Source organism: Gastrolobium bilobum, unplaced genomic scaffold (genome assembly GCF_033153095.1).
Source record: "Gastrolobium bilobum isolate Gb01-03AN ecotype WA unplaced genomic scaffold, APGP_CSIRO_Gbil_v1 utg4364, whole genome shotgun sequence".
Taxonomy (NCBI): Eukaryota; Viridiplantae; Streptophyta; class Magnoliopsida; order Fabales; family Fabaceae; genus Gastrolobium; species Gastrolobium bilobum.
In genome coordinates this window covers 258898-273268 of record NW_026898973.1, presented here as the reverse complement: position 1 = coordinate 273268, position 14371 = coordinate 258898, and the positions used below count along the sequence as shown (strand labels likewise).

General features: G+C 35.3%; 1 pseudogene; it reads left to right on the top strand.

Annotated features, from left to right (window-relative positions):
• Nucleotides 1-4402: 4402 nt before the first annotated feature.
• LOC133285963 (uncharacterized) lies at nt 4403-6161 on the top strand (annotated as a pseudogene).
• Nucleotides 6162-14371: the final 8210 nt, after the last annotated feature.

Sequence of the window (14371 nt, the reverse complement as noted above, 5' to 3'; positions counted from 1 at the left end):
AATAGCCAGAGGCTGGAGTAAGCCTGCGGGAGACAAGGGTTGGTACTTGGTAACCTGACAAACAGGACAAGTCCTGACAAATTCTTGCACATCATTTTTCATATTGGGCCAGTAATAATGTGTTGATATCATGTGCAGTGTCTTGCGAGTACCTCCATGACCTCCAATGACGGTAGAATGGAATGCATGCAGCAGGGTGGTCTTCAACTCAGAAGTACTGGCCAGCACAATCCGCCCCTTAAAAAAAATCAAACCATCCTTAAGTGAGTAATGTTCGTAACCATCTTGCTGTTCTTCAATTGCTTTGCCTATTTTCACTAATTCTGATTTACTGGTGGTCTCAGCTTTAATGGAATCTAACAGAGGGTTAATCAATGTAGACAAGGTGAATAAGGCACTGTGAGCAGGTTCTTCACCTCTATTACCCTCGTGCACTCTAGATAATGCGTCTGCTACTTTGTTGACAGCCCCGGGATAATACTCAATAGTATAATCATATCCTAACAACTTCACCAGAAAACGTTGTTGCTCCGGGGTTTGAATTACCTGAGCCATCAACTCTTTGATGCTGTGCTGGTCTGTTCGTATGAGAAATTTGCTACCCAACAAGTATTGTCGAAATTTTGCAACACTCTCCGTGATGGCAAACAGCTCGCGGACATAGGTGGATGACTGCTGCAATTTGTTGGACAGCTTTCGATTGAAGTAAGCAATGGGCTGGTTTCGTTGGCTGAGTACAGCTCCAATTCCAATCCCGGAAGCATCAGTTGTCAGCACAAATGGCTCACTAAAATTTGGTAAAGCCAACACTGGTGGGTTCGAAAGAACTTCTTTGAGTTTGTTCATGGCTTGTGTAGCAGCTGGACTCCACTGAAACCCATCTTTCTGGAGGAGTGTGGTCAATGGAGCTGCTAGTTGGGAAAATCCTTTGACAAATTTTCGATAATACCCAGCTAGCCCCAGGAAGCCTCGCAGCTGCTTTACTGTTGTTGGTGTCTTCCAATCCATAATTGCTTGGATTTTATTGGCATCTGGCCGTACTCCCATGGCTCCTACCACATGCCCCAAGTACTCTACCTCGGATTGAGCAAATGAGCACTTCTCCCTCTTAGCATAAAGCTGATTCTGTTGTAAGCAATTGAGCACTGTCCAGAGATGCTCCAAATGTTCGAGTAGTGTCCTGCTGTACACTAAAATATCGTCAAAAAAAACAATTACAAACTTTCTTAAGAAGGGTTTAAGTACTGAGTTCATGATCCCTTGGAATGTAGCCGGAGCATTGGTGAGACCGAAGGGCATGACCACGAACTCATAGTGGCCTTCATGGGTCCGGAAAGCCGTTTTGAAAATATCATTTTCAGCCATGCGGATCTGGTGGTAGCCGGAGCGTAAGTCTATCTTAGAAAAGATGGTGGCTCCTGCCAATTCATCGAGCATTTCATCTACTGTTGGAATGGGGAACCGGTTGGCAATAGTTACTTGATTGAGAGCCCTGTAATCAACACAGAATCTCCAAGTTCCGTCCTTCTTCTTGACTAATAGGACCGGGGATGAAAAGGGGCTAAGGCTGTGACGAATCACCCCTGTTTCTAACATTTCTTTAACCATTTTCTCTATCTCTGATTTTTGAAAATGTGGGTACCGATATGGCCTGACATTAACTGTTGTGGTTGCAGGTTCCAGGTGTATTCGGTGGTCCTCTGCTCGAAAAGGGGGCAAGCTTGAAGGCTTCTCAAAAATTCCAGAGAACTCGTGTAGGACATGTTGCACCCGTACATCCAATTCTTGTTGGTCTGGCTGGGAGTCGTCTCTGATGTGCTCTATAGTTTGGAGCTGATATAAGCAAGCAACTGAATGGGACGATGTCAGTCGACGTAATTGGTTGAGTTGAATTGCTTCCAAACTCAAATTGGTTTCTCCCTGAATCACCACCTCACTGCCATCCTTCTCAAACTTCATCACTAGTTGCTTATAGTTAATAGTTACATCTCCCCACACCGATAGCCACTGTACTCCCAACACAACTTCAGCACCTTGAATTGGTAGCACATACAAGTCAGGATAAAACTCATGGCTTTGTATTTCTAGAGGGATCTTTGCACATACCCATAAGCAGTTCATAACTTCTCCATTGCCTACCAGTACTTGAAATTTCTGGGTTGGTTTGGTTTCCAAGCCCAAAAAATTTACTAACCGCTCCTGTATAAAGTTATGGGTCGAACCTCCATCCACTAATATTTGTACTGCAGCATTGTTGATTCTGCCCTTCACACGTAATGTGCTAGTGGAGTGTTGGCCAGCCATTGCATGTAAGTTGATCTCAGGCATGACAGTATCATCTCCACCTATTTTCTCATTGCAAACCTCATGCTCCAGTTCTAATTCATGCGCATCCATATCTACTGTGTCTCCCCCTTCATCCTGCACCACTAGAATGAACATCTTCCCTTTACAAATATGGTTCCGGTTGTATTTCTCATCACAGTAAAAACACAATCCCTTCTCCCTCCTGTCAGCCATTTCTGCTGATGACAGCCGCTTGATAGGTATACTCTCTTTTTTTGCACTGGTCCTAGAGCAGCACCCTTTTGAGGCATGGGTAATATTCCGGTTTGATTCACATGATTGGAACCAAGGTTGTTTCTGTTATAATACGATCTCACTGTACTTTTATCATTCAGTTTGTCTTCTATTAATTTGGCTAAGTCAATGGCTTGTTCTAACGTTGCAGGTAAATGCATACGGACCTCTTTGCGTATTTCCGGTCTGAGACCCAATTCGAAGTAGCTTTGAAGGCTGATATCGTCGATTCCAATCACCTGGTTAGCCAATTGTTCAAACTGAGTTTGATACTCAGCCACTGTTGCTCCCTGAGTCAGACGTCCCAGCTCGCCCTTCAGATCACGGTAGCGTGAAGGTCCAAATCTGGCACGTATAGCTACCAAGAAATGATCCCATGTTCGCAACCTCCCATTGCGATCCATCCAGTGGTACCATTCCTCCGCAGATCCATCCATGTGGAATGAAGTGAGTGTGAATTTCTCAACGTCAGTGAGGGTATGAAACCCATAGAATTGCTGGATCTTGTGGATCCATGGCTCCGGATTGCCTCCAGAAAATCGTGGCATGGTAAGCTTGACTGACTTGAATGCATTTTCTCCAAAGAGATCCCCCAACCCTCCGTGCGATGCACTTTCTCCTTTGATTTTCCCTTTCTGGTTCTGATCCAGCTTTGCCTCTACTAAGGCTAACTTCACATTTATCTCCTTCAACAGATTACCAAGAGAATTGAACTGATCGTCATGATGTGCTAATCGGTTCAAGCACTCGTCAATGGCTGTTTGCTTAACAGAGCTGCGAGTTCCCTCTGCCATAGTGATGATCAGAAGTTGCCTCTCAATGAAAGCACCAAATTGTTAGCCTCAAGCTAATGATTCACAAGTAACAGAAATTCTGAATGAAATTTGCGATTACAACTCAGCAATTCGAGTTTGCTGATTACTCCAGATAGCAAGTTGAGAGAGAAGACAAGTTTGTTACAGATTTTCAATACCCTCATTCTCACACTTCTACTTCCTATTATACGATAAGAGAAATCACAATTGGGCCAAATGGCTTGGCCCTATTAACTAAACGGAATTATACTAAATGGGCTAAGGTACTGGCCCAATTACAATAAAGCCTCAGCAATGTTTAACCGACACAAGGGTATCCTCCTGTTGCCACTCGTCATCCACGTGTCTCAAGCACGTAATCGTTGGTCCATTTGGATGGGACTTTCACTCGACCACTCCTCCTAACAGGCACTTGTATTCTCTGATGCACATCTATCTCCTCTGTATCTCCTTCTCTTCTACTATGGCTGTCTGTGTTTCCTTCTTCGGGTAGTGGGTCTCTATCACTCACCAAAAGTGGAGGAGTAGCTCGAGAGTCCCGCTTGGTGTCTCATATTCGAGCATGGTTACATGGTTACAAAGGGATTGGGAGATTCATCTGGTTCATGTGTTCATGGAGAGTAATGCTTGTGCAGACTAGCTTCCCAAATATCCGTTGAATAATAGATTGGAGAATAATATTGTTGCTTTTCATTCCCCTTTTCCTGGTATTCTGCCATTATATTTGACTGATTTCTCTTTGGTTTGTAATTTTCGTAGGGTGTTTCTGAATTGAATTTGTTTTTGGGGTGATTTGCTCCTCCATGTTACCAAAAAAAAAAAAAGGATGAACTTTGATGAAGTTAAAAATAATTCAGGAGATCAAATGATTTTGGACAATCCACAAAGGAGATTTTGAACTTTTCCATTTGGGCCGAATCGAAATTCAAAACCCCAAATTGGCTGATTCTATCTTACAAACTAAACCCTAATTTTTCCCGAAAATTGTGTGTGGGGTTCATCTTCTTTCTTCTTTCCTTAAACCCTCTCTCGCATGGCTTCCGAAAGGGTAAGCTCCGAAACAGTGGCGAAAGCCATTGATTCTCTCCTGAAATGGAGGAACTCACAATCTGAAACCCAAAAGCCGAAGCTGTTCGACGAAGACGAGGAATTCGTGTATCTGATTCTCACTCTCAAAAAGATTCTCCAAAAGGGTCGAGTTAACCCTTACAAGATCCCTCTCCCTCACTCCCTCCTCTCTCCATTCTCCGAGCAGTGCTTGATCATCGACGACAGGCCCAAGGCCCAACTCACCAAAGCCCAAGCCCATAACAAGATCCAGTCCGAGAGCATCCCCCATCTCGAAGGTTCTGAAGCTCACGAAGCTTGCCTCCGATTACCGTCCCTTCGAGGCGAAGAGGAAGCTATGCAATTCTTACGACGTGTTTTTCGCAGACAAGAGGGTTGTTCCTTTTTTTTTTTGGTATAAAAGGAAGGCCTAGCCCAGCAAGAACTACAAAGACAGCTGATGCATGTTAAATTCACATGCTTTATCAGCCAATTCAAACTAAAACTGTTCCACAAGAAAAGGGTTGTTCCTTTGCTTCCGAGGTTTTTGGGGAAACAATTCTTCAAGAAGAAGAAGGTTCCTGTTGCTTTGGATTTGAAGAATAATAATTGGAAGGAGCAGGTTCAGAAGGCTTGTTCTTCGGGGCTATTGTCTGAGTACTGGGACTTGTAGTGTTGTTAGGGTTGCCAAGTTGAGTATGGAGAGGGATGATATCGTATTTAATGTTGTTGCTGCCATTAATGGGATAATTGAGGTTGTTCATTCCTATAAAATGGTCTAATGTGAGGTCCTTTCATGTCAAGTTGTTAGAATCCCTCGCCTTGCCGGTTTATCAGACTGTTCCTGATGTGAAGTTGAAGATTGTGGGAGTTCAGGAGAACGAGAAGAAGGAGAATGTGAAAGAGGAGGAGGAAGAGGGTGAACCGGTGAAGAGAAAGTGGGAAAGAAGAAGGGTAGGATTCATCAAGTTAAGTACATGGATGATAAAGTTGGTGAGGATCTCATTAAAGATGTTGTGGAAGAAGATTCTGAGAATGATGAAAAGGGTAATGGAGAATTAGTGAATAAGGAGAGGAAGAAAGGAGTTAAAGTGGTGAAGGGGGCTCTAAGTGAGTTGACTAGTATCAAACGTCTGAAGAAATCTGCTAAGGAAAGTGGCAAACAGAAGAAGGAAAGTTTGATGAAGAAAATTGAAGATAAATTATCTGTTGATGATCTGGAGTTGGGCAACAAGAAGAGAGTGGGTGTTGAAGTAAAGGCTAAGAAAAGTAAGAGGGTTTTGTGAGGTGATTGTTGATGCAATAGAGTATTTGTTGTTAGAATTCACTGCTTGATGTAGCTCTCTGCAATCCTGGGTGGTTTTGCTTTGTTGAGTCCTCTGGCAGATTTTTGTTTTTAAGCGAGCTGATTGTTATATTATGGCATTCATTGTGTTCTGTTCTTGGGCATTTTGTCATTTGCTAATTCAAATTTCCTATACTCTAGCTTTAGAGTGGTTCTCAACGGGGAAAATCAAAATGTTGTTTCTCATTTCAGGATGATCTGAAGTTATTTAGATATAGCATGTTGTCAGAAACTGACTTAGAAATGGTGAGATGAGAGTTGTTGCTTGACTTTAAGCGAAAGTTTCATTAAGGAAAGTAGGAAACGATAGGAGCATGCCCAGAACAAATTATACTTTCAGTGATTGTGCTGCTTTCTTTTGGCATTATAGAATTTTACCGTGAATTTCATTTCTTATTTTCTATAATACACACATATTTCTCTGAAATCTGATTTTTAGTGTTATTCTGCGTGTTCAGTTTGAGTTTTTCATTTCTTGAATGCTAAGATTAATGGGAATGACTATTGAGTAATAATCCATTTTGCTTTACTTTTGGGCACAAATTGTTAAACACTTCTAGTATTGATTTTACAGACCAATAGCAAGCTTATGGGTTTAAAATCAGTCTTGGTGATACCATTCATTCAATTAGGGTGTCTTTGCCTATGGATAATCCCATGTACTGATATCTATTGTTCAAGACTGACTGTTACAAATTAAATAATGAATCTGTTCTTCTAAGAGATAAATTCTTTACCCAAGTATCACGAGTTCCAAATGAGATATTTCAAGTCTTAAAGTGAAACTCTCAACAATTTTGCCTTTAAAAAGTCCATATCATATCTAATAAATAACAGTATTAACAAAATTCATGCAGCTGGATAACTTTCTCTCTTTACATCTAAATTAATGCCAATTTTTGTATTGCACCCGATATACAAATTTAATCAAAATAAACAACATATCAAAACAAAATCTACTTATCTACATATTGAGTTCAAAATGACATCGTTTTGAGGCGGAAATCAAAGTATTTTTGTAATTATAATTTATTTCAGGTTTATAATAGTTTTTTTCATTATAATTTTTCAATCCAAAACAAGATCGTTTTGGGAGTGAATGTAGATAATTTATCTACATTCACTCTAGAAACATTAAAGCCTTAATTTAATGATAAAAATCTTTAAATGAAAAAAGCGATAACATTCAAATATTTGTAGGGGTGTTTGCGGTTTGGATTTGATTGGTTTTGGAAGTAAAAATCATCTAATCCAATCCCTTCGGTTTAAATAAATAAATAAAATTATTATTTTAATAATTTTGAAAATTAAAGTAATATTATTTTTGTTATTCTTTTAATTATTGAATGTTTAATTATAGGTCAGGCCAGACTTGTAATGCGGGACCTACACAGGTTAACAGGCCAGGCCAAACCCAATATTTTTTTTATACAGGTATGGCCTCTTTAAGCCAAAGCCTAGCCTAGCCTATTTACACCCCTATGTACAACAATAACGTATGTAATAAAAAGATATTATGTATCTTACAAAAAAAAACACATAACATAGATCAAACACAACTCACTTTCTCCAACATGATGGGTTAATGGGCTTTGGATTTTGAATTTTGCTATATGGTTTTTGGGCTATGATTGGGAAAAAAGGTCCAAATAGGTAGATGGTAAGGTTGGGGAATCATTGGATCGGTTTGGATTGGATCAGTTTTCACCAACTCATCCAAAAATTGATTTAATCCAATTAAATTTTGCAATTTTTTTTTTTGATATTTCAATTTTCGATTAATTCAGTTTTCAATTTTTCAATTCGGTCGCCGCAGTTTGAATCGGTATTTGTATGATGAAATTGAGGTTTTATGCTTAAATTTTTGTATAACATTGATTAATTAAATAATTGTAGAGCACCCCTCTCAAGTTGGGTGAATACTGAATACCACATCCCCTTATTCACATGCTTACAAGATAATATTTATCGATATTGTTTGTCTCCTAAATTCTACTACTATCTCAGCACTATCCACGCATATCTATTGCATAATGCTTCAAGTTGGGTGAACATCCCATAGTATGATTTAACAACCTAGTCGTAATCTATAAACTATCAAACCAATAAGAACTCAAAACTTACAACTAAGGGAATGCTTGGTGCACAAATAAAGTCTAATAGTATAAAGCATGATAATATAAAATTTGATTAAATTTTAATACTATCCAGTGTTTGACATGATATTGTATAAAATAATGGGGAAGGATATTGTGACAACCAAGTTGTGTTACTACCAAGTGACTACCAATCAATCTTACCGTTAGATCGATTATATTGATCCAACGGTTATATTTATTTCCATCTTTGTATGGTCATGATTCTCCAAATTTAATACTTTATATTTATTTTCACCTTTGTATGGTTATGATTTTCCATATTTAATGCTTTCACTTTAAATATGGAGAATCATGACCATACAAAGATGGAAATAAATATAACCGTTGGATCAACATAATCGATCTTACGGTGAGATTGATTGGTAGTCACTTGGTAGTAACACAACTTGGTTGTCACAATATCTTTCCCCTAAAATAATATCATCAAGTGTTTGATAATGCATTGTATAATATTAAATAAGATAAAAATAAATATTTTTGATAAAAATACTCTCTAATAATTTTTTTATATAATTCTTCCAAATATGTCATATGATATTAATTTTTATAAAAAATCCATTGATCAATGTGTCCAAAAATATATTAATTTTTATAAGAATAAAAATCTCCTAAATTTAGAATTAGTATATTGAAAAATTAATTTTTATTTTAATGTATTAATATTAAAATAATATATTAATTCTTGAGAATTGCACTAGTCAACGATATTAATACATTAACCTTTTATCAGGCCCAATCCCATCCCCTTAGGCCGTATTAAGTTATACGTTATTTTGATGTATTAAGAGATTTTGTTGTATAAGCTTATACTATACGATGGTCATACCAAACAACTGAAAATGTCATAACGTATAGTATAAGCTTATACTATCAAGCCTTATATATCACACCAAACAGACCTAAAAGAGAAGAAATTGTATCCTTGATGGATGATCCAGGCTAAAATGCACCCAATTAGGGAAATGATGGTAGAAAAAGAAAAGTATTTTAAAGAATTTTGATCATAAAAAAGAAGAAGAAAGACTTGAGCCAAATTTGACAAATAAAGATTTATGCGACATAATAGTGGCAATTGATTTTATTTATTTATTAAATTCAATTTGATTTGATTCGGTTTTAGAATTGTTGAATTCATTATTTCCAAAAAAAGAATTGTTGAATTCATATTGGAAGCAACTTTAAGAAGAATTGTTGAATTCATATTGGAAGCAACTTTAATCCTCTTACTAAGAAGAACAAGCTCTTTGATAACAAAAGATTAAATCGGATTAAATCCAATCGGATTTAATCCGGTTCCAGAATTGTTGGATTCATATTGGAAGCAACTTTAATCCTCTTACTAACAAGAACAAACTATTTGATAACAAAAGATTTCATTCTAACATGGGTTTGACTGGTGGAAGTTTTCCGACTAACATTTAGTTCAATATTTTCTTAAATGGAGATTTTTTCCAATACAACTAGTCTTTTAGCACATGGCCCAATTCGTTTAGTTATCATTCTCAGCCCAATACACTTAGGTTTCTGCGTAATGGCCCAAAGTTTACAAGCTTATGACCTAATGTTTCTAGTCTTCAAGCGCAAGCAACAAATTTTAGGTTTAACAAAATTATTTCGTACTAATTAAAATTTTAGATCTGAATAAAATATTGGGTCAGTAGAACGAATCCATATTTTATATGAACACCCTTTAATTTATGGCAAACGTGTTTTTGTCTTTGCAGCAGAAATTTTTTATCTGCCACAGACATATTTTTTCCAAAATTCGTCGACGGATTTCAGTGAACATATGTCTGTGAGACTGTGACAGATAATTTCGTCTGTTGCTGCTGTAGAACCGAGCGACTCTTAATTTATAGATACATTTTTTTATTTAAATAAAAAGTTCACTTTTTCTACGGTCAATGTAGATAACTTATCTGCATTGAGTCTAAAACGACGTTGTTTTAAGGCAGAAATCAAGGTATTTTTGTAAGAAAAAGGATATTGTAACAACCAAGTTGTGTTATAATTTGTTTCAGGGTTATAATAGTCTTTTTCATTATACTTTCTTAATTTTTCAACCCAAAAAAACGTCATGTTGGAACGAATGTAAATAATTTATATACATTTACTTTAGAAACATTAAAGCCTTAAATAAATTAGTTTATAAATTTATTTTCCATAAAATTTTACTTAATTCCCCAATAGTTAAAAAAGGTCTATGCAATAGTATCATTCCTTAAATTTTGCCTAGTTTTGAGGACCATTTTTTTTTTTTAAATATTGATAATTTTTCCAACTCAATAAAGGAATAGGGATTTTTCATTTTTCTTGAACTTTTCAACACAAGTTTACACGTGGCAAGACTTTATAACTAAGCATATTTTATTGTGCAAAAGTTTAAAAAATTGGTTTTTAATAAGGCATGCCGTTTCCGTTTTGGGTTATGATTATGAAAAAAAATTGTTTTTGCAGTTAATGTAGATAAGTTATCTGTATTTATTCCTAAAATGACGTCATTTTAGTATTGAAATATTAAAAAATTATAAATACAAAGACTATTATAATTCTGAAATAATTAAAATTACAAAAACACCATGATTTTTGTCCAAAACGATGTAGTATTGGGTTTTCTGCAGATAAATTATCAGCAGTAACTGCAGAAAAAGCGAACCCTATAATTATATGAATCGTTTTCAGTTTCTAATTTCTTTGACGAAGATATTATCTTCCCCACAAAAATGGAATCTGATTATTAATTACACATAGAGGTGGCAAAATGGGTCGACCCGCCCCGACCCGACTCGTCGCCAACCCGTCAAAAACGAGTTGGCCCGCTCCGCCCTGCATTTTGATATGGGTTGAAAATCCCAACCACCTCGTTTTGTGATGGGTTGGCAGGTCAACCCGCCTAAAAAATAAAATAAAATTAAAAATTAAAAATAAATTATTTTATTAATTTTATAATATTTCTTATTTTCATTTCACAATCCCTTTAGTATTTTTCTAATCTCAAACCTAAATGTATACTAATATTCAGTTAAATATTGTTTAGGAATTTATTTTTGCCTCAATATATGGATAATCTTTGTAATAAATAAAGTTTTTCTTCTTTATTTTTTCTAGGAGAGTACTAAGATAAAAAATATTTTATATCACAAAAGCTTAGTGATAATTAAAATACTACTTATTAGTTAAAAAAAAATTGACCCACGGGCCAACCCATCCCAATCCACCGCCAACCTGTTTTGACCCACAACTAAACGGGGTGGATTGAAATGGGTTGAAAAGTATAACCCAACCCGTCTCGTTTAGATAGGTTGATGCGTCAAATTTAACCCAAATTGCCACTTCTAATTACACATACCTGTCTCAAATATTTTCATTACACTAGCTTCCTTTCAACAAAATTTAGAATATGCCATATGTTGTTTAAAGATGTTACCATGCCTGCATTCAGGGAAGTGAGGTTCAATCAAAAGTGCCAGCAAGGTATGATGTAATTGAAACTTGCCCCAAGCAACCACACAATTTCCCTTTGTCATAGTGGTGTCCAGTCTATTTTGAATCGAAAGTACTAGCTCTATGGTACCAACTACCAAGTGAAGAATGACTCGTGTAGAATTGTACTGATTTTTTTTTTCCCACCCCAGTGGTTGAAGTTAATGTTGGGAACTTAAGTATACGAAGTTAAATCTCACATTGATTATAAATGAACTAAATAAAGATTATATAGTAGTGGGCCCATAATTTTTTATAATAGGAGGCGAAAATAAAATTTTAAATTTATAAATATTATTAAGACAAATAAGAGATATTAACTAAGGTTCATTTTTTCTGCAGTAAAAGCAGATAAGTTATTTGCAGTTAGGGATGTAAATAGGCTAGGCTAGTTAGGCTTTGTCTTAAATAGACTAGGCCTGTGTAAAATACACTGAGTTTGGCCTGGCATGTGTAGGTCCCAAATTACAAGTCTGATCTGACTTATATTTAAAAAATAAAAGCCTTAGCCTGAGTCTATTAGCCTATTTAAGTCTATTAAATATTTAACAATTAAAAGAATAACAAAAATAATATTACTTTTTCATTCAAAATTATTAAAATAATAATTTTATTTATTTTATTTAAAATAAATAATACGATATAAGCCGCTCTGTAAGTTTATAGGCTCGACATGTACACAAAAAGCCTATGACCTGTTTTCTAAATAGATATTTTTAAAAGTCTAGGCCTGTTCTATTTTACTATTTATAATAGGCCAAACCTGGCCTTAATATAGGCTTGGCCACAGGCCTCTGTAGGCCGGACTAACTCATTTACACCCCTAAAACGACATCATTTTAGGGCAGAAATAAGGTATTATTATAATTTTAATTTATTTCAGGATTATAATAGTCTTTATCATTATAATTTTTTAATTTTCAACTCCAAAACGACGTCGTTTTGGAAATGAACAGAGATAACTTATCTGCATTCATTATAAAAACATTAAAGCCTATTAACTGCTATAAATATTTTTTTGGAGAGGGACTAGTTATTATTGCTAATAGCCTATTATTATTAAAATTTATTTTAATAAAAAAAATTAAAATGTAGAGAAGGGCGGCTGCCAATGCTCGATTCTCCCTCTATCCACTAATACATATAAGTAGAAGAATTCATAAATCTATCTTAACATTTTGAATTGAGACGTAATGTCGAATTCATTTATCGTAACAAATTGCTGCTTACTTATCTGATCTTCATTATTTATATTATCTTGGACTCTGACTTCCATTATCCTTTTACAGATTTCGGCTGTTACTGCAGTGTTTGACCTAAAAACTTATTCTATTCTATATTTAATATATAAAAAAAAAAAAACTTATTCTATTGTCATTGGTGCCAACCGGCCTAACTCATATATGTAAAAGCTAGGTGCCACCTTGTTCAGATGTAACACAGAATACCAAGCAAATATTTAATATTGAATATATAATCAGTTCATTAAAATGTTGGTATAATTTCTCATACAGGAAATCATTTAATTCAAGGCAATATAATCAACTCAAGGGCCTCATCAAGAAACCACTGCATTATGAGCCACTGCTGTCAAAGCCTTTAACACTGCATGAGTTGTCAATTGGGGTCAGTTTGTTTTAAACGAAGTAACGTATTTAGGCTAGTATTACCAGCGTAAGACCTATGACAAAACTGCTATTGGTCCAGTTTGGTATGTTCACACCTTTTCTAGGTACCAGAGTTTCAATTCCTTTATAACTCTCAATAATGCAATCCTAAATGGCTTAATTGGCTTTCCTTTGACTACCACCTTGCTAGAGCCAGGGCATGAACAGAGGAAGTTAGTAAATAGAAGAAGAAAGGGTGCACGAATAGGAAAAAGTGGAGAATGAATGGTAATTAATACTTCTCTTCCCACAGCATATAATTGATACACCACATGACTCAAAAACAAATCTAAGCTCATAATGACCAAACCCACTACAATTTTAAATTTATGTATCGTACTTAACATATCAGAGTGCTGAAAAAACCAATTATTCCACTGAAGCTTTGACAAGAAGTTTTTAGACCAGTGTTTCTCGTTATTTTGCAAGGACATGGTACTGGGGCATGCATATTACTTTTGTGGAGAAGATTATTGAAATATGTAACCTGAGAAGAATCCTCTCTTAGATATCCTTCGTAAGTTGCTGAAAATTGACAATGATAGTGTATCTGGGCCAGAGAATGTCTGTGTCCACCTTCAGGGATTCAAAGTGTTGCATTAATGGGACAGAAAAAATTACAGTGGCATGGGTTCAGAAATTGTCCTTTTTTTTTATTTTATAAAAATCATATAGTTCGAAGACATTATTATGATATTTTATGCTCACTCGTTGTAATGATTCTCATTACTCTTCTTTTAAGTGTTTATTTGGATGATATTTTTTTTTAAGCTGAAAGTGCTATAGAGATAGAGAGAGATAGTTTTGTTGAAATATGTGTTTTTAAGTAACTTTTAAATTAAATTTTTTATGTAATTACCAAACAACTTTTAATTTCTTTTTTTTAAACTTTAACTTATAAGTAGCTTTTAACTTAAAAAGAAGAGGATCCGAACAAGTTTTTCGCGGAATATATTTCTATCAAATAGTTCTGTCTCAATCTGTAACGAAATTTAACTAGAATTTCGTCAAAATTTGTGACCGAATTTAATTCGGTCGAAATTTTTAGACTAAAAATCAATGAAATTTTATCGAAAACTGTGTCCAAGAATTTTGATGAAAAATCAATGAATTTTCATCGAAAACTATTGTCTCAATTTTCGACGGAATACTTAGTTTGTCAATTTTTTTTGGAAATATAATATTAAAAATATAGTATTATAATGCACCTAATAAACAAATATAATAAAAGTAAATAACATATCAAAATTAAATCTCCTTAATCAATACAAATAA